This window comes from Anser brachyrhynchus (assembly GCF_964034855.1).
Source record: "Anser brachyrhynchus genome assembly, chromosome: 10".
Taxonomy (NCBI): Eukaryota; Metazoa; Chordata; class Aves; order Anseriformes; family Anatidae; genus Anser; species Anser brachyrhynchus.
This window is the reverse complement of record NC_137705.1, coordinates 4735870-4756585: the sequence shown is the minus strand read 5'-3', so window position 1 is coordinate 4756585 and position 20716 is coordinate 4735870. Positions and strand designations below refer to the sequence as shown.

At 50.6% G+C, this 20716-nt stretch overlaps 1 protein-coding gene across 32 annotated transcripts in view; it reads right to left on the bottom strand.

The window, feature by feature from the left end:
* Positions 1 to 20716, bottom strand: part of FOXP1 (forkhead box P1) — a 384485-nt gene that overhangs the window by 78660 nt on the left and 285109 nt on the right. For 5 of the 32 annotated variants that reach the window (XM_080606039.1, XM_080606035.1, XM_080606042.1 and 2 more), the window contains exon 1: positions 7420 to 7571. The exons of 26 other annotated variants lie outside the window; for them this stretch is intronic. The gene's annotated coding sequence lies outside the window, so the exon portion shown is untranslated. Of the gene's footprint in view, positions 1 to 7419; positions 7586 to 20716 lie in introns of those variants that run through there. One more of the 32 variants, XM_080606040.1, reaches the window with a different exon arrangement.

The window sequence follows — 20716 nt, the reverse complement described above, 5'->3', positions numbered from 1 at the left end:
GACTTCCGAAGGCCTCCTGCAAAGAAACTCCACCACACCACAAAGCGCCCCGCTAAAAACGGCACCCGCGCCCCGGACCAGCGTGGGCACACGTCCTGGTAGAGGGCTTGAAACAGTTGAGAATTATGGCCTATATATCCACCCTCTTAACTCCCACCGTCCAACTTTTTCATGTAGCTAGTCCCTAGTAATACTGGGAAGCAAAGGGCATGCAGCACCAGCAATAGGCTATTATAGCCCACACTTTATTACCCATTACTACCGAGGTCATTAGCGGTAAGAGTGATTGTACCGGTCTTAACCTATTGATCATTGTAACTACTATCATTTAATCCCGTGTTGAATGTCTGGAAAGCTGCTAAAGGCACACAAGAGAGAGTGCTTTAGCGATGAGAAATATAGCCAAAGCTTGGAAATTACACTTTGATTCATAAAATCTAGCCAGTGGTTTAAATCAATAGTATTTAAAACAGTCATGTAAGTTCTTAACTACAGCTCTCTAATATTTATGGGTCCCTTTTTGAGTGTATTCAGTCAAAACTAAACTTTATTTTAGATACTGTGCACTACACTTTACCTTACGTTAGATAAAATATATTTATTTCTGATATTTTGCCTGATAGTAAATGAAACCTAAACTGAAGGCTATAAATTAATTTTAGATTTTTATCTCTCAGATGTCAAGCGAAATGTGTTGCCAAAAAAAATTACAAACCAACTTTGAAAATGGCTTAACTGTTTAAGTACATGAAAACGAGTGTGTTTTATGAGTTAACAATGAATCACAGAAGGCAGTTTATGAAGAACTAAAATAATTCTGTCTTACTGCCTTCGGGGAGTTGAAGCTCAAATTAAACTACTGGCAGATATATTTAAAGAATGCTAACTTAGCATGCAGAACAGAAATCAATCTTTTTTTTTTTTTTTTTAAGTTGTTTATTTCCATTTTCTACATGAAACATGATTGTTGTTATTGATATGATTAATGAAGCGCTTCTGGTATTGTTGACTGATAACAATAGGGTGTGGTAGATACCCAGCTGCATGCAAACCTGGCAGCAGAGGTAAAAATACAGCTGCAATTTGGCTTTCGGAGCTGTGCTAGTATAGACCTGCTGACATGCTAATACCAGCAACGGCAAAAAATGTCTTTAATACTCACAACTGTTTTCAGCCACTCTCTCTGTCTCCCGGGGTCCTGCCTGCTATTTCTCTGGCTCCCCCAAAGCCTTCCCGTCCTCTCCCCAGTCCCGAGCTCTGCCAGCACGCCGTGTTTTGGAGAGGCTGACCGAGGCAAACTTGCACAACTTGGGCCAAGTTCACCTCTAACTTCACAAGGGAGTTACAGCAGGGATGCATTTGTCACTCCTCCGTACCACTCAGACAAGGGTCACGGGGATGAAAATGATTTAGACCGATTTAATCATCTAGTTCCCCCATTTTCCCTGATATTAATATAATTAAATACTAGCTAAATAATTTCAAGTAGTTTAATCTTGTATGAAGTGGGGGGGAAAAAAAGAGAAAATGCCATTTTCACACAACGTGCCTTCATTGCTGGATACAGTGATGGTCTTGTTAACTGTTAGCAGGCATGCATGGAAGATGGGGAGGATTTCCTTAATTCACAAAGAATAACTCTGCCAGAAAATCCTTTTCTCCTGTGATGTATGTTCACACTTGATTTCAGTAAGTCCTCGGAGCAGGCACCTTGGATTTCCAAACAGCAATTCTTCAGTTAAAGATTTTGTGATAAAAGTTAAACGGAGCACAACACAGCCGAACACAGAGCAAGTGGCTGAGGAACAGTTAAAAATGCTGGACTGCCAGAAAAATAGACACGGCTAGGCAAAAACAAACAATTCAATTGAGCTGTCTTATTAGAAAGCTATTACATGCGCTACTTTTGCAATATTAAAAAAAAAATCGCAACCGAAACAATGCAAAATGGCTTTGCTCGTGCCCCAGGAGAGGACAAACCCCGGGTACCCTGGCAGAGGGAAAAGCACAATGCCCCCAGCCGCAGCAGAGCCCAGCGACAGAAGAAGTGCTGAACGCAGGACCCGCATCCATCCTGAGACTGAAACACTTCTGACATAATATTTCAGCCTCCAAAATAACAACCCAAAACTGCCGCTGAAAGAATTATTCATGCAGAAACTGCAATTCCGTTTCATTATGCAAAATGGAATCTCGCTTTTAGACTTAGTTATTTTGCCATGATACTGCACAACACATTAAGACAGGTACTGTTTATTACATTAATGTAAAATCAGCTAAGTAGTCTGTCATTAGCATAACTGTTCTCTCCGTAACAATGCAACTCCCTATAAAAAGAGGGGGAAGAGAGCCTCTTTAAAATTAAATTAGCATTTTATGGTTATAATTTTGTTTATTATATTTTATCAGTAGGAAAGATCTGCCTTTGACCCACGGAAGGCAGGGAGATGGGCTATGCTGACATTCCCCGGCATGTCAGGATGTCTGCTCTCTTCTGCATTCTCTTCTAGCTAAGGAAAAACGGGGATATTTTCATATTTGTTTACAGAATGAAACATCTGATCTTATCTACCACTTCTCATGCATACCAGGTTTCTCACTAAGTGCCAGGATAATTGTTTCTGCTATAATAAATACCCATTTAATTTGCATAAAAATATAAAGTTTACATAAATTAAATCCTTTCTACATCTAACATTTGTCAAATACAGACTAAACCGGAATGCACACAACCAAATACTCATTTAATAAGCTGAGTGAGATTTCAACCTCAAGATTATCACCATCATTTTTCACATTTTAAGAAGTTATCATTTTTGTTTCCCGCTCCACCGTGAAAGGAAAAATTACAACCTGCTGTACATGCTTCCTAACAGCGGTGATATTTTATAATGGTTCGGTTTAAAAAAAGAAAAAGAAAAAAAAAAGCTTTTTTTTTTTCCTAGAGTTTAGGAAAGGAAATGTTTGCTCCACATATTCTGCCAAAACACCCTGAAACAAACCAAAAGCCATCCTGCTTAGAAACACACGAATTACCCCTCCAGCCCTTGAAAACCCCTTGAAACCTTCTCTCTCCCCACCACCCTAAATGCGCTGAGAATGATCATCATGTCAGCCTCCTCGCATTTGTGTATTAATCCACTAATACATTAAGGAGAGCTTAATTAAATAATAAAAGGCGGTGATTGAATCAGCAGCGTTCAGCACGCCCGGAGTTCTCCGGAGCAGGCGGTGCTGCAGCGAGGGGCTCTCCTTTCCTCTTTCCTCTCCTCTCCTGCCTGGGCAGCCTGGGAGCAGCGGCGCAGCTCGGACCCCGGCGGTGCTGGGGCTGAGCCCCCTCTTTGCTCCGCGCCGGATTATTTCTCTTGCGAGAACCAGCCGCAGCGCTCTGGGGCACGCGAGGAGGCATCCATTGTCCTGGCCAGCTGAAAAAAATTAGGAAGCTATTGGGAAAAAAAAAAAAAAATATTCACCTGGTTAAAGCACACTGCGTGTTTCACGTAGGAAACAGGGGAAGGCAGCTCCAGCCCTGCTTAAACACTCACTGAGGCTCTGCCACTTCGGCTCCGAGCGGAGCCTTTCTCACAGTTGTAAACTTTATTTGCTTAAAACGTGCAGTTTTTCACACCTAGCGCAGACACCTACAGCTGCACATCGCAGCTAAGCACAACGGTGCAAATTAGATTCTAATGAGAAAACATCAGTTGCTTCTTTGACAATCTTGCCATTCAGTGATTTACTTCTAATGAAGACGCACTCCAACCAGCCGGCTCTCCGTGTTAAAGGTCAAAGCGCCTTCAAAAAAATGCCTCGCAAAATCAAGGCAAATGGGAAACCCGCAAAGAAACCTTCTCATAAAGTGGCGTGGCAATTAGAGTAATTGCGCAAAAAGCCGTCTTCGGTAAAAAGTAAAAGAAATTAAGCTGCCACTACTGTAACAGGTTAGATGAAAATCAAAATTTAATGTATTCTCCCTTGTGTCATCTTGTTTTGTCAAGACATCAAATAGAATTGGAAAGTACAAAATAACAAGCCCTTGAGAAATCACAGAAGCCGACCTTTTTGATGTTGTTGGTTTACCTTGTTCTCAGTTATTTGAACAATGATGTTTCAGATTTAAGGGCAAGATAAAGCTTAAAAATTAAAACCTGTTGTCAGTTTGGGGAGGGGGCTGTTGTCCCTCCAAAACAGCAGAGCATCTTACCTAATCAATGAAGGCAAATCCGTCCAAAACTAGTGCAAGGAACAATTAGCAATCCTGCTTATTTGCTCAACATTCAGTCTGTTTTTAATACCATTCATTCAACTTCAGCACAACCTACAGATCCTCCTTCTAGCGGAGGAAACTGTGCTGGAAAGGCTAAAAAGAATAAAAAAAGAAAAAAAATGAAGGAAAAAAAAAAAAAAGCTGGGGAAGAGAGATTTGCCAGTGCAGCTTCTCTCCAAAATCTCTACATAGCCACTTCAGACCTGCAGAGGAGTGCATGATGCATTTTTTCCCTTTCCTTGTAACTGGAAAGTGAAGCTGAGCAAGTAAGCACCTTACAAAAACAAAACAGCACAGGACATTTTGACTGAACTACAGCAAAATAGTTTCCAGTAATGCAGTTCTGCTTTCAATAAAACAAACAAACTGCTTAAAACCAGCCAAGCCTTTCACCAAACAATAACAAATTTAGCTTATGGTGTCAGGACTTTCCCACAATCGAGTTTCGCAGGTGTTGATAAAACTGCCCCTGCTACCGCTTTTCCCTAGCAAAGGGGGGAGAAAACAACACCAGCGAGTTAGCTGGCTGCCGGGAAACGTTTTGGTAAAGTCAGTCCAAGTTGCGGAGGCATCCAGCCACAGGTCTGCCTGAAGCAGCTCGAAAATGACTAGGAAATAGAGAGCAAGAGCACACGAGAGCTTTGTAACTCCTTCAGGTCCTGAACGCCAGAAGCCTTCTCCCTTACCTTTCCTTCAGCTGCCCAGGGCATGCCATCACAGACAAGGAGACCAAAGCCTTTCACACTGCCATAGGAGCTCGTGTAGCTTCGCTATTTTAAAAACGACACGATTGTCGAGCAGCATCAGTGCTCGAGAGCTGCCAGGTTAAAACGCTGCCTAAGTCATCGCTCCAACCGCTCTACATCACTTCCAACGTCTAAAAAAACCCCTAGCACAACTGTTGCGACCGTTTCCTCCATTACACGCGACTCAAACCAACTCAACTTGCGTACACGTCAAAGCCCGCCGTCCATTAGCGCGAGAATCCATCTGTGACCCATTACAACCCGGGGCCGGCAGGTGACGGCTCCTGGCGCTGCCCGGTCCCCGCTCACACCGCCGCGGGGGTGTCCGCCGGGGGCGCGGAGCCACGCACGCCTCCCGAGCGCGCCAGGGACCAGCAGCCGGAGCACGCCGCGACGCCCCCAGCTCCCTGCGAGCAGCCAGCTCCCCAGGAAGCCCACGCTGCTATTTCATTTCTCCCCTGTCAATTCCATTTTATTTATGACTTCTTTCTACTTCGGCTGAGTGACTGGTCAGAGCACGTCTCAGAGCTCGTCCTTTTTTTTTTTAAAGCAGGAATTATGCTGCCTAAAAAAGGGAGGGCACGGTGGCGAGGCAGAGTGTACGTTAAACAAGAGGAAAAAAATAACAACTGTAGCAAACAAAAAAATTTCAAAGCGGCCCTTCCTATCGTAAGCTTTCCGATGATTTATGGTTTACCAACTCAGCAAGGTTACGCAACGCTGCATGCCTTTAGATGCATTATTTGAGTCAGTTGAGATTTAATTAAGATCACAGCCTCCAAAATCCCTGTCAAATGAAAATTCACAAAAGACAATACACTATATATCCTCACGCAGATAGTCTCCATTCCATGCTCTGGAATAACATAAGTTAATCCTCGTTTCTATGGTGGCAGACAAAAGTTCACTAATTTTGTTTTCTTTTGACACTTGTGTTGTTTTCTGTTTTATGTCATGCGATCATTCCCTTTTGGGAAGGGAGGGGAGCTGATATAGGGGGAGCGAGCAGAGAGCAATATGTCTGAATACGGCAGCAGATGTATTTTGACATTCTCACAGCTCTGCCGTGATGTCATCAAGTTTTCATATAATTAACCCCTGCCAGCGAGAGCATCATTGCATGACATCTGCCCACTGGGAAGCGGAGGAAGGAGTCGGGGACAAAACACACAAAGTGCCTCGAGCTTGCACTTCTGCTAAGATCCCAACCGAAAACCCAAATCAGGCTGGGGCGACAAACCTGGGCTCCCGACCCCGCGGGCAGGCCGGGGGCTTCGGCAGGGCCCGGGGGGCTCAGCAGCCTCGCCTGCCCCCCGAAACGTGGCCAGCACACGCAGCGATGCCTCTTGTAGGGAAACTGTGAGAACTTTGCCTCGTTCTGGGGTACTTCTGTTCGCATTATCTTAATATCTGCTCGCTTATCTCATGGTTTAGAAATGACAGGTGCTAGCGGTCTTTTGTTTGACAGGCCACTACACAAATAACTGTCTTGCCTGAAAGGGCTAATGCACTACTAATGAACAATAAATCAACTTTGATTATAAAGTGTCAGGCCAATCAGTTTGCAGTTCGGCTCCGCCACGCTCTAGGCCGAGGCAGCTCCTCTGTCTGGCCAGGATTCGGGGTCCAACCCCGCGGCCTCCCCAGTGACGTTTTGGGGCAGCGGCCGCAGGAGCTCGCTTCGAGCCCCCTGAGATCGGCCCTGCGGCGGGCTGGGAGAGGGATGGGGGCCACCTGCGGGGTCACCCCACAAAATCTGCCCCTTCCCCGGCGGGGGCACGCTCTGGTACCACAACCTCACAGCGACGGGCGCTTCAGGCCGGGCTGCGCACTGAGGGGCGCGGGCAGGAGGCGGCCTGCCGGGCCCTTGGGACACCCCAGGGGCGCTCTGAGGGTCCCCGTGGGGTGTTTGGGGCGCCACAGCCCGCTCCCGGATCGGGCCCGGCGGCACGAGGCAGGGGAAGCGGCTCCCAGCCGGCCCCGGAGGGTTTCCACGTTTCGCTTTTAGCGAAAGGAGGCGAGCAGCCCGCTCAAGTCACTTTTTTATTAGAAATAAACTTCGGCAACCCGTCGCGCTCGGCGGCCCGAAGCCGGCCGTTCCGTTTTCGTAAACAGCCCTTAGTCACCGCGGGTGATTCACGTTTCCTGCCACCAAACTTGTTTTCGTTCAAAAAAGCGCCCCGACCGCCGCCACACGCGGCCGCCGCGCCGCGGGGCCGGCTGAAGGGCGGCGGGGAGCGCCCCGAGCCCCGCTCCGCCCCGCGGCTGTCGCGAGCGGAGCTGTCACGACAGCGGGGACGAGCCGGCAAGTCAAGCCGGGAGCCGGCCGCGCAGCCTGGGGCCGGCTTTCCGCGCTCTTTTCCGCGAGTTTCGGGCTCCCCCAACCCCCGGCCCCGGGGCACCCACCTGGGCTGAGGCGGCGGCGGCGGCGGGCGGCGCGGGGCGCGGCGGGCCATGGAGCGGGCGGAGCGGCGCGGAGGCTCCGCGGGAGGAGCGGCGGCGGCGGGCCCTGCTCGCGGGCTGGCGCCGCGGAGCCCCGGCGGGCGGGCAGGGAGGGAGGCGGCAGGGAGGGCAGGCAGGAGGCAGGCAGGCAGGGAAGGGAGGGAGGGAGGCAGGCAGGAGGCAGGCAGCCGCCCCGCCCCGCCCTGCGCCGCCGCCGCGCACAGCCCGCCCCGGAACGGGGCACCCCCGGGCGCGGCCTTCCTCCTCCTCCTCCTTCTCCTCCTCCTCTCTTCCCGCTGCCCGGCCCGCCGCCCTGCCGCCCCCCCCCCGCTGTTGGATCTGCTCGGGGAGCACGGAGTGTGAGCCCGCGGGGAGCTCCGCGGGGCGGCCCCGCGCCCGCCGCAACTTTCTGCTCGCTCCGGGAAAAGTGCCTTCGCCGCCCCTCGGACGGCTTCACGGCTCTCCGCCAACGGCTCTGCCTCCGAGGGCTCGAGCACGGCAGGGTTTCAATAGCGGGAGGTGAAAGAGAATGAAGTAAAATAGAACAAAATAGAACGAAATGAAGTAGATAAAATAAAATAAATAAAATAAAATAAAATAAAATAAAATAAAATAAAATAAAATAAACGAAGTGAAATAAAACAAAACAACGTCAAGAAGCCTCTGTCAGGAGCCCACACCAAGCCAGGCTGCTGTGCCCGGCCTGCACACAAGAACACCTTTTCCCCCTCTCCCCTACCGAAGCAGAGGGGAGTTAACCCCAGGGCGCCAGGATGCTCAAAGCCAGCCCGGGACGAAGCCCCCTGCCCCTCACAGCCCCACACACCCCTCACAGCCCCTCGCGACCCCGCTCCCTGCCGCTGAGGCAGCCGAAGCCTCGAGTGTGGCGCTAGGCAAGGCCTGGGCCCGCGGCACCTCAGCACGGTGGGCTGGCAGGGCGGCGTCGCACACAACCGGCTTCCTCAGGCCCCATCAAACACTTCTCGGGGCCCCCGGAATTCGACGCGCAGACAAAACCTGCCGTTGTGCTGTCTCCAAGCCACACGCCGCTACCGGCCCCGCAACCGCTCTTCTCTTGCCCAAAAAGCTCCCGCACCGTCCGCTGTACCGCAGGCAGCGGTTCCTTCCCGCTATTTCAGTTTGGGCTTGGCATTTTCACCCGCCGTCCGAGCACACGAGTGATGCAGACGCTTCCTTCGCACGCACGCAGCTGAAGAGCCCGAAGCCACCACGCTCCCCAGGCAGGCGCGTGGTTTATTTGCGGGAGTCAGGGGCTGAGAGACAATAGCCCCATTAGTTATGCTGCTAAAGAGCCGCACAAGAAGCGAAGACAAAGGACCCAATTTACTGACAACTTGTGATCCGACGGTAAATGGGATGCGATACGGATTGCTTTGCACCCTAAAGTGTTTTCGTGTCAGATAACAGATTTATTAATGGGATTTTTTTTCAGGTCACAAAAATGTGACCCCACCCTCTTATGAATATTTAATAAGGGACTAAGGGCATCTTTTCCAAGACCCTAAATCTGCCAGAAACAGCCCAGATGAATCGGACACGCCGGCCTCTCGAAGCAGCAGGCCCCCAGCAGGTCAGCAGGCAGAGGGCACGGGCACCACGGCCCTGCGTGTGCATTACGTGGCTGCGCAGGAAGCGAACAAACACGCACGCCCTCCAACACTTGGGACGTTTAATAATAGCACAAACCAGTAACGCATGCCATGAGCTCGTAATAATTACTGCTTGCGCTAAGAGAATCCCTCCTGTCCGGGACTTCAAAGTAATCCCAAGCAACCCTGGCTGCTTTGGGGAATGCATCACCAATACGCGGGCTTGGACTTTTTGGTGGCATCTCTCACGGACCACCTCCTGCTCCCTGGTTTGGGTGCGAAGGGCAGCCCTGCGGCCACGATGCCAACCGGCCCAGAAAGCTGCCGAGCTGTTTGCTTTTCCTCGGCACGGACCTCTCGCTGCCCGCAGCACGAAAAGCCAGCGCCCTCCTTCTGCCCTCAGCTCCGACCGACCGCGTGCCTATGGACTGAGCTCCACCTCGGGACATTTCTAACCACCAAGGGGCTGCGCGAAGCTCACGACGCTGCTCTAGGCACTCGTTCCCCTTCCCAGGGCAAAGAGCAGCGTGACGTGGTCCTGACAGACAGGAGCAGAAGCACAGCCCCGGCTCTGGCACCGCCAGTGCTCCTCAGCCTTGGGCAAGTCACCCGGGGAGTTTGTTTTCCAAAACGGCCGCTCCGTAGGCGACGGCATCCTTCTCACCTGCAGAACGGGGATAATGCCGCTCGTTTCTGGATCTTCTCTAGGCCAGTATTTGCAAAACACTCAGAACCTGAAAGGTGCTGCCTAAGCACTGAATGCTGGCCACAGAGCCTGCAAGCAGTATTTTTAAAGCATTTTATGCCCTTTCATATAAAAGCTTCTTACCTGCAAGCTCAGCCAACATCTGCTGCGGGCTAAAAACTTCGGTCTATTCCCTTAGTAACGGAGATGGTAGCACTTGCTAAGTAGGGTCACCATGAAATATAACGCAGTTCTCAGCCAGCAAAATATTTTAAAAGACCAAGAAGGACCATAAACTCCCACTTTAATTCCATTCAATTATGGAGAGCCATCACAGACAGAGACAATCGGATCTGACAAGGATGTTCAAAACAGAAGACATCCACCAACAAATTAAAAATAACAGGGAAGGAGCGTGGCGGCTACTTGGCTCTGCAAGATCTGATTCGAGTTAAGTGGCAGCACCAACACCTAGGTAAAAAAAAAATCACCAGTGTATAGCACGGATACAAGGCTCCGAGGTCCGAGCCAGCACAGCAGCTTAGGATTGCTGCTGAAGATGAGAATGGCAGAAGAAATGGCTGTGCTGTGCCGCTGCCCCCGTGCCCGCCTCCCTCGCAGACTGCCACCGGCACCCATCCCCGCGGAACTGCACGCGGGCTGCAAACGCAGGCAGGGAGGGGCGGCCGGTTTGAAAGCCAGCTGCTGTTTGCAGTTACAAGGGAAAAAGGCGTCTCGGATACTATTCCCACTGCTGGATCCCCAGGTCCATTTTTGTGGGGTTAAATCACATTTTCCTGTTTTGAGACTGCTGCATTTTCCCTTGCTGCTGTTTGAAAGACCTACGAAAACAAATGGGGAAAACAACTGACTAAACAGGAAACAGTGAAACTTATTATCCACCAAGTGCTGAGAAAAAGTACTAAGTAAACATTTTTTTGGGTCGTTTTTATTAATCTTAGCTAACACCCTCATGGTAAAGTATTTTCAGGCGGAAAAGTGAATTTTAGGCTGACGGTGCCTCTGCCAAAAGAGAACACCAAAGCAATTAACATTTCAGTAATGTTTGCGTCTGTTGCACTTCTTTTTCATGTGAAACTGTCGTTTTCCTTATTGCCCTGCAAATCCTGCACGAAGAAGGCTCTTTAAATCCCCTCAGCATTGTGCAATGGTTTAAATTTCACTTCATGGCATGCTTTAAATTACCATTCACATCTTCATTTAATGCATCATTTTATAATGCCAGTGTTACTAGTTAATTTATATATACACAGCAGGATGTGTCAACATTCAGGTGAGTTATGAATATGATTGTGCAGGAGTTATGGAAGGCATTTCTGCAAAATTACGGTTCCCTCTAAACATAAAAATATTAATAATGAATCAAACATCACAGGTAAACAACAAATTTTATATAATTGCACCCCCCCGTGCTTCGAGATAAATAAATAAATAAAAATGGCAACATTTTCGCTCTGCATTCGTATTTGATTGATCTTAATAAATTGCCATCTCCTTTCCTAATAAACTGTAATCTCTTGTTTCCGCCACAAAGTAAAATTTATTAGCACACTCTTCTACCAGCAGGTCTGCATCGCTCACAGCACAGTCTGCAAATTGTTCCAAGTACGCATGGGCATTATTCATAAATTATTTTTGTGCCCCAAAGTACACAATATATTGAAAGGCAATCACCACTAACTGTTCTCTGTTACTTTCCTTAATTACGTGAGATAGCATTTATGTCACGTACAGTAGAGGAAATGCCGCAGTTTCCATTAAAACTCCATTTTTTTGCCACGGGTTGAAACACAGAGCTCACACAGTGAAAACCACAGATGCCTTCCGAGGAGAGGAAATACTGGAGGTGCTATCTGGTAGGAGATGGCAACACCTCTGCTTTAAAAGAGCAACCACTGTATACCAAAATAACCTGCTGGGCATGACAACAGTTACGGCTCCAAGAGGAAAAGTAGGTGTTTTGTCATGATGTTAAAGTTGCCATGGTAAGAAAAGAAACAGAATGAAACATCAACAAAACAAACGTCAATCACGCATGTTTGCCCGTGGAGCGTTAACTCGTCGGCTCCTGGCCACGCCAAACAGATCAACCCCTGCGCTCCCGGGGCGCCCTCCCCGGGCCGGGCAGGGACAGTGGGTGACAGGAGGGGACACGTGTGCTGCCTGGCCCCACAACCAGGGGATGGGGCGCTTCTTCACCTCCTCTGACAGCCGCCGCAAGAGAACATCTCTCTGCAACACCGGGCCCACAGTAGGGCACGCGCGCACCCCTACGCGCACCCCTGTGCCGCCACGGACTTGCATTACAACGGGTCTGACGAAATACGGGCCCTTTTACGTGCCAGCGCCCGTCAGCCCGCTGCACAGCGTACTCACGCACAGCCTGCGAGTGCCAAACTGTATATTCCGGCCTCTCGGTGAGAATAACCCGGAGTACCGTCGGGCATCTTGCCGTTTTTCACTCCCTCTGTTGGGAACGCGCGGCAGCATATTTTCAATAAAACACCTCCTTAGCAGTAATGGGCCACTGTGCTCACTTCAATGGTCCCCGAGGTTTCATGACACAGTGTATTTAGCTGGCTCGTAGTCCAAGTTTTCCTCCAACATTAGAAGATATATATATATATTATTTTTTTTTAAGAAGGCAGCTAAGGGAAGAACTTTTGCTCATCTTTTCTTTACAGAAGAAAACAGTAAATTTGTAGAGGCACCTGAACAAGAACTACTTGCTACAGAGGTGTTCAGGCACCAGCCCTTATGGGTGGACAGGAGCACGCAGAAACTGAAGCACTGGTGGCACCGCAAGGGGAAAGAGCCTGGAAGCGGTGCTGGGACCTCGCTGCTCCCGGCAGAATGCTGGCAGCATCACCGCATGCAGGGAATTGAAATGCCCAAACCCAGCTGAATAACATGACTTCCAAAGCTGGTGAACAGCATCAAAACCAAGAGGACTTTTTCGGTCAGTGGTAGGCAGAGAAGCCCCTCCAGATGACTGCTGGTTGCCATACGGGACTGGAGAGCGCCTCCGAACCTCGCCTCCTGAACCACCCGGCAGAGCACAGTGCCACGATCCGTTGCCTCTTCCCAAATAACCAGTATTATAGGACAGGGCTCTCCCCTCCCGCTTCTCTCCTCACGGCAAAGGGGACTCCTGCCTGCAAGCACAGGTTACAACTGACAGCCACTTCCTACCCAGATCCGCCTGTCGCAATCCTTTTCTCCCCCCGAGCCACAAGAAGGAGGACGAGGCCGCAAAGCAGCGGGTGCCCGAGCCGGGAGGGATGCGGCAGCGAAGGGAACCAGGTTCACGAGCCCCAGCAAAGAGAGGGATTTGTCTGGGGCCCCTGCGAACAGATTTGCATTTGCATAGGAAGAGAAAGCGATTCCCCAAAAATCCATCTCTGCGAGCAAAGCTATGCTATTTATGCCGGGTACGGGGACAACACTGCGCTGGCACTGAACGCGGCCGCTTCTGGGGCGGCTGATGGCAGCGGCTTCGCCACGCGGGGCTCCGAAGGAATGCAGGACACCTGAGGCACCAAATCCTTCACTCAAATGAAATTGCAGGGTGATTAAGCAGAGAGAATGTAACTATCCAAACTGTAATTTGGCCAGCACAATGGATCTAACACCCTTATTCTTGGGAGGAAAAAAAAAAAAAAAAGTACTGTATTTGAAGTTCAAAATCTAATTAACTATTTGAGAAAAAGAATTCGGTTTTAAAAAGAAAATTCCTAACAATATAAAGAGAATTAGTGCCAAAGTTTTTGAAGAACCACATAAAACGGTATGAAAAACGTATGATATTGTAATAATGGGAATGACTGGATTTGCTCAAACGTTCCTTATACCTTATAATACAAGAATAAAATACAGTGTAAATCCTTCTATCTACATAAGTTCCCCGTACAGAAAAATCTCTCCTTTAATAGGTTTACACCTTTAACATGTATTAGTTTGGAAAAGTCCTAGGGTATAATTACACATCTTGGCTTGGCACATTAATAGCTGCTCCCTTCATTTACTGATTTCTTTTACTGGTCAATTTGCTGGTTTACTACGCTGCTCTCGCCGCTCTGTTTCGCAGCAGAGCCGAGCTGGTAAAGCGGGAAGGGTGCGAGGTGGCACAGGCTGGGCACGGCCCTGGGGACACCGATGCTGTCCCCGGGCCGTCGGCTGGCAGGACGCCCCTCGGGGACGTGCCACTTGCAGCCGCGCGTGCCAGCGAGCCGCGGGGCTCGGCCGCCGCGCAGGGCAGGTCGCGGAGGAAAGGAAGCAGAGCTGCCCTCGCTTCCTCTCGATCCGTGCAGAACTAACGCCCTGCGAGCCGAGAAGAAAGCAAGGCGAGCGGGGCTTCGCCGGGGCTTCCTGCCACCTTGCCGAGCGCGGCTCCCTCGAGGCCGGCGTGGCCACCGCGTGCCCCGCAGAGCCGGGCTGGCGGCGGCTGCTGCTACGCCCGGCCCCGCTTCCTCCCGAGCACGCCGGCCGCCTGCTCCCTCCGCCGGGCGTCCCGAGGCTGCCCTTCGTCCCCCGTGCCCAGAGGCGTCGCTCGGTTCCTCCTTTCCTCCAGGCCTTCCCTCTTGGCCTTGCCCCACGTTCTGCTCTCCAGTACCCCAGAGCTCCGTCCCCATCGCTCCTCCGGCAAACCCCATCCTTCCTGCTGGCCCCCGTGCTCCACCTGTCCCTGCCGCCCCGTGCCACGGCTGTCCCGCCTCCCCTCACCGGCCCTGCCCATGGAGAAGGCGAAAACCTCAGCTCCCAGCCCTTGCTCCACTGCTCACCAGGGAAAGGGACCAAAAGAGATGCCCTTCGTCATCTGCCCCCCGCTCCCCGCGGGTTCCCTTCGCATCCCAGCGCCAGGCTCGAAGGCGAGGCTGGCGTTCGCAAAGCCTCCGTCCAGCTTTTACGGGTTTTTCAGCAGTTTTAAGAGGGTTTTCTTGTGTTATAGCGGAGCCATTCATTTAATGGCTTTTCAGCACTGCCATTATAAACCAGAACTTTTCAGGTGTTTATTACTCAGCTTTAAAAATTGGCTCTATGCTGAAATTTGGCAAACAAAGTGTCAGCCTAGGAGAAAATTTTATTTTTTGCCAATTTTGTGCTTTAAAAAAAAAAAAAATGACCCCACTTTGGCCTCCATAAAAACGCAGCTTTTGCTGCCTCTGTGACACTGGTGAAGTAACAAGTCAATATTGCAATCCTGCCAGCAGAGCTGCCGTGATTTAATGCCCAAAATTGCTTTGAAGGTGAAGAGTGCTATTGAACTGCTAATTATTAACTATTATTACTGAGCCTGCCACACAACAAGGATGCAAAAAGAAAACAAAGGGAGCACGAATCGCCTCTGGAAAAGCAAGGCAGGGAGGGAGCGAGGGTCCGGTGCTGACAGGGACGAGCTGGAAAAGGCAGGGTGGGGCCCTCGAGTCCGCTAAGGAGACAGCGCGAGCCGATACGGAAACGTTGCTTTTCATTTTCCAGGACGGCATTTCAGATACAACAAAAATACAAATGACACCACGGAGCTTGCTCCACGCCAAAGCAATGTAGGATCCACCACGCCAAACCACGCAGGATCAAAACCAGCTTTAAGCCCGGCTGAACTCGGAGCTCAGCAGGGACCTCACGCTGCTCAGCCGGAGCCAGGAGAAACCTGGCCGGGGACTGCGGCAGGACAAAGCCTTGAAGGCGCTGAGGACGGTGACAGGAGCAGCAGACGGGGCAGGAGCAGCACGGGGCAGCTTCACAGCACCGCCTGCCTCTGAGCACCGAGCTGGGGCAGCAGCACCCGCAGCACTGCAGCACCCATCCCATGAGTCCTGCCCCAGCCTGACGTGCCCTGGCTGAAGCACGGGGAAAGTAAACCGTCTCCACTACACGCCTCCCAACCCTTCTTCCATCTCCTTCTGAAGGGACTGAGGTTTCAGAGAGGGCGTAATGCCAGGAGTGCTTCTTCCTCCCGGGAAGGGGTGAGGGCAGAGCCCCGGCACGCTCCTGCCCAGGACGTGCCCCCTGGCGGCGCGGTGTCCGAGCAGCCCACCCAGGTCACCGGGGCCGCTTCCCAACGCAGCAAAAAGAGAAAACGATTTATCTTCCTGGCAACTTTCTGCTTGTCTAAGTGGCAGCTATTTAAATACAATTAACAAGCAAATGATTTTAAAATTACAATACATTTAATAAGGCAGCATCACAAACAATTTGCATCTCATTAAAGCGCTCGAAGCAGCAGAAGCAGCCTCCCCAACGGGCTGCACGTCACGGGGGAAATCCAGACCCCGGTGACAGCTCCGGCCAAGGGACATGGGCCAGGGGGTGGTGGCAAGGAGGAGCAGTTTGGCCAGTGGCCCCGCAGGGAGCCCTGGCCACGGCTCCCTGGGTAAGGAAGGATGCCACGAGCCAAAGCCTTGATGGAAGTGGGTGTAAAACGAGGAAGGAAGGAAGGAAAAGGGTGGGTGTGTGTGCGCGCATGTGGGATGGGCACGTTTTAATACACATTTGTGAACAAAGAGTTTAAAGAAATTTCAAGCTATTTGCTCAGCTATATGTGTAATTAGGAGTTTATAGATTATGCCGCCACAAATCTTCCGAGATTGCTGCTGGGTTCGGACGCACACGAATTCCCAGGAACCTCTCGTTCAACAGTCACATACCGACGCGTGCAGCAGGAAAAGACTCGCACAAATAACAGCTTTAAAAGCTTCCAACCCACTTTCACCCTCTGTGATCTCCTGCGGTGGGCACATTTAAACCTGGAGGACGCAGCAGCACTTCCCAGGTCACCCCCCCACCTCCCCAAATCCCTTTGGCTCCCTTCAGAGACCTGCTGCCGGGCGGGCAGGGGGATGCTGCGGCGCTCTCCAGACAGGTTTACACGGGGAGCACTGTGCTGAGAGCCTCCCCCTGGGTCCCATCCAGCAGTGGGACGCAGGCACCGCTTCGTGTGGGTGTGGGCAAGCGCTGCTATCCTTTACATCGGCGTAGGGAAGCCTCCTGTGCCACAGCGGAGGGACCCTCCTGTTCCGTCCATGGGGCAGAGGGATCGGGCACGGCTGGTAGAAAGCCGGCGGGAGGGATGCGGTGCCTGAGGTTTGTGTTAACGAACTCCTAGGTGAATGAGGAAGGCAGCCGAACAGCCTGAATTTCAGCCATCGGAAGGCTTGAAGGAGGTGACTTTCATGAGAGGTCGTCCCTAAAAGAGTCGCTTTTCACAATCCGCGTGAAATGCTGGCACCTTCTGCTAGCAACATACACACCAACCCCACCTTCAATCCAAAAGCTTGCTCCAAGGCACTTGATAAACTGAAAAAGCGCAGTCAATGCTTTCTCTAAAATTCAGCACGAGTTTTGCCATGACCTTTTACTTTCTGTGCCTGAAATCCAACAGCCTCTGGAGCTGCGTGTGACAGTTGTTTAATGCTGCGCAGCACGGTTATATACAACACTGGCAGGAGAGAGCGAGAAAATAGTTTACAATTGAATCTGCAGAGGAAATTTGGGTAAGTTCAATGTAATTATCCATTTGGAAGCTGGCCAAGGGCCGGGAGTACTCAAAGCCACAAGAGAGGCTGTAACAAGTGACCAGCTTTGCTTGTCCTTTGAAAGGCAGCACCTCCAAACTGCCCCGCGGGCTCCCGCATGCGCTGCGTCGGGTCGGAGCTCTGATGTTTTTGGGGGAAACCTCCAGTCCTGCTGCTGCTGGCACTGCTGGGAGACGCGGCAAGGCTACCAGCAGTGGCACAGCCCTCTGATCCCAGTGCCACGCGCCCAAGAAGCCCCAGAGGGCGGGGAGCATCCCCTGGCATCCCCAGCGATGCCAGCCATGCCAAAAGGCACTGGGGCTCTTTTTCACTTTATCAGAACAGGATCTTATTGAAATTTTCAGCATTAAGGTTTAAACAAAGACAAAACAGTTATTGCTGTTTTAGCAACCAGACTTCATGCATTCCTCACGTATACACGCTTCTTACAATTTTTTTTAGCAGGACCCCTGCCCGTGTTTGCCAGCACGCTATCTCTGCGAACCTGGATCTGAAGACAAGCGTCTTAAGCAAAACAACGATCACTTTCTATGAATTACTGAACATGTGTAATTCATTTATCTGTAATATTGTGCTAAACTCAGCTCCAATTAAACAAATGAAAACACCTGCTTAGCACACATAGATCTTTCCATACCTCAGGGGAAGACCCATCAGTGCGCTCCGTAGTACAATCTGGCTCGTGACACTACACTAACAATGCAGAGCTGGGATTTCTTTTTAACTTTTTTCTTTAAATGTACATAGGCAAGGAGATAAAAAAAAAAATACAGTGAGATTTTGGGGGAGGAGTAATTTTTTTTTAATATTTCTACCTTTAGCACGTGCAGCCCTGCACTATTCAACCACCCACTGGGGGCTTCTCACGGGGCTGGGCTGAATGATCAGACCCGAGGGCACGCGTCACCCTGGGGACAGCAGCAGAATAAAATGACCTTAAAATGCATGTAACTGGCCCCAGACCTGACAATATTACAAAACAAGGGTGCTGTGGGCACGGCTGGGTGGTTTGGGAGCTGCGGGTGCTTCGCTGAGTGCAGCAGTCGCCGCCAGGAGAGCCTGCCGGATCCCCACCCTGGTTCATTTCCCATTCCTTCCTAACCTGCCCGCAGACAACGCGCTCTCAGCCAGGTCCCCGCAAGAACATGGGCAATGATCCCTCCTCTCCCGCACCCCAGCACGGCCCCGTACCAATTGCTCCAGCCTGAGCTGCTCACACGTGAGCCATCCGCAACACCTCTGCTGCTGTAACTGCTCTGGCTTGAGAGGCACATTAGGAAATCCAATTTCCTGGCGTTTGCAAATGGAAGCGCTTTGGTGGCAAAGCACAGAAGCAAAAGAAAGGGCACCCTACAGGTGTGTGGCGAAAGCAACCAGAAATAAAAAGTGCCCCCATGATTGCTGCATCATCTCGTCCCAGGCATAAGGCTGCTCATGGCTTTTTCTCTTTTTTTGTTTTGCTTTTTTCAGCAAAATCAAAGTTAAAAACTGAAAAGTGTTTTTTGGTTTGGTTTTGTTTTTCTTTCCCTCCTTTTATTTTTTTTTTAAGACAGGGTGGTCCCCTCCGCTCACTCCTGCCGAATTAGCAACAAACCAACAAAACAATTTTGCAGCTGTCACTGCTGCTCTGATGCATCCACTGTGGGGCTCTCCCAGAAGAAATCGTTCTGTTTTTTCTTTGCAGTAGACACAGCTGAGCGGAGGACTCAAAATGAGCACGCTTTCCAAGCAACGAGCGCAAGGAAAAAATAACAGCGATGGAAGCCATAAACATACCTTCCCCTGGAGGGTCAGCTGTGCGCAACGGGACTTAAAAATACCTTGGCTATGTTCAGCGTTATGCTAATGCTCCTGGTCCCCGAGAAATCCTCAATATTTGGGGGCCACTTTCCCACCACTGCAGCCTGGGGGCCTGTCCAGGGTGGGTTTTGAGCACCGAAATCGTGCCCATCGCTAGCTTAGGGTGAAACCAGCACGGTCGGCTTTTGCTGTACGGTAACTCCACGGATTTTCCGCTCAGTGAGGCTGCTCAAGGGTTAGCAGTTGCCCACTGGGAGGTACTCACTCATGTGCCAATTCATTTGGGCAGCACCCGGGACAGCTGGCAAGCAGAAGGGCAACCATCGCCACCACAGCTTTCTCCCTCCTCGTTTTAATTTTTTCACGGAGTATTTCTACCACCTTTCCTGATGAAGAATAACCCACCTGATCGCTCCCCTCCCCTTTGACATGCTTATCCCGCTCCGAATCTGCGAGGTGTAACGCCACCAAGGAAGGTCAGGATTCACAGAAGCTAATGGTCCGCTTTGAGAAGCCGAACAAGAGTCCCTCAAGTGCTGCTGCTGGTGGCACAGCAGCGAGTCGCGACGGAGGGTTAGAAATCTGAAATTAAAATAAACCGCTTAAAACCTGCAGGTACGGGGAGAGATGCAGGAGACTGAGTAAAATGGGACAATCTTTTAACCCAATCAACAAAGTGCTCATTGTTCCAGTCTAAGACAAGTAACGCAGCAATAAATATTGAGCAAAGGAAGTTAACCTGTATCCACAGCCTTTGAATAAACATAGAAGTTAAAAGTAAAATCAATGCGAGGCCTTTGGCTCTTGCCAACTCGTGCTTTACTTGTTCTTGCTCGGCCTTGTTTTTACTTTGGGGGATTTTCTTTGCCTTCCCTCTCGTTATTCACACTTTCCTTTTACACCTCCTTATCACACGACAGAAGGACAAACAGAAGGAACCGCCAGCACAGAACCCATGACACAAGCGGCCGCGCTGCCGGCCCTCCCGGGGGCAGGCCAAAGGGGGAAAGGGGCCGAGGCAGCCCCCGGCCCCGCGCAGCCCCCAGCACTAAACGCTCCCGTTAGCTCCTGCTTCTCCTCCAGTGCTTTATCCCCAGCCAGCGAGACAGGTTGCCACGGAGCGCGTTAATTCTGACTTCGCTTCCAAATCACACTTTATTCATTTGAGCATTATTATATTCCGCGGAACCAGGCGTGAGCATCATGCAAAAGGTATTCTGGTCCGCAGCGGTGAATACAGCTGTGTAGGCAGAGGAATATTTGTTTTCCAAGTAATTTGTGCACATTCACAAAATTACAGCTGTCTGCAGTTCTCCTGAAATATCTGCCCTGCTGTTTACAAGCCATAAAATATAATCTGTCTTTTGTAGAGCTCCAATTGGTAAATTTGGAAATATATATATATATAAGTGCATTTATTGTTTTTTACACTCGGGTTGGCTACTTCCCGTTCCAGGCTGCCTGGTAAGCCTGGAGAACACCAGCACTAAACCAAAGAGCTGCTGCCCTAAGATATGAGCAGGCAGTCCTCCCGTGTGCCACCATTGCTCCCCGCAGAAGAAAGACTTCACGGAACAGGGACACGGGGCACAAGCCAGCTTCAGGGCGCC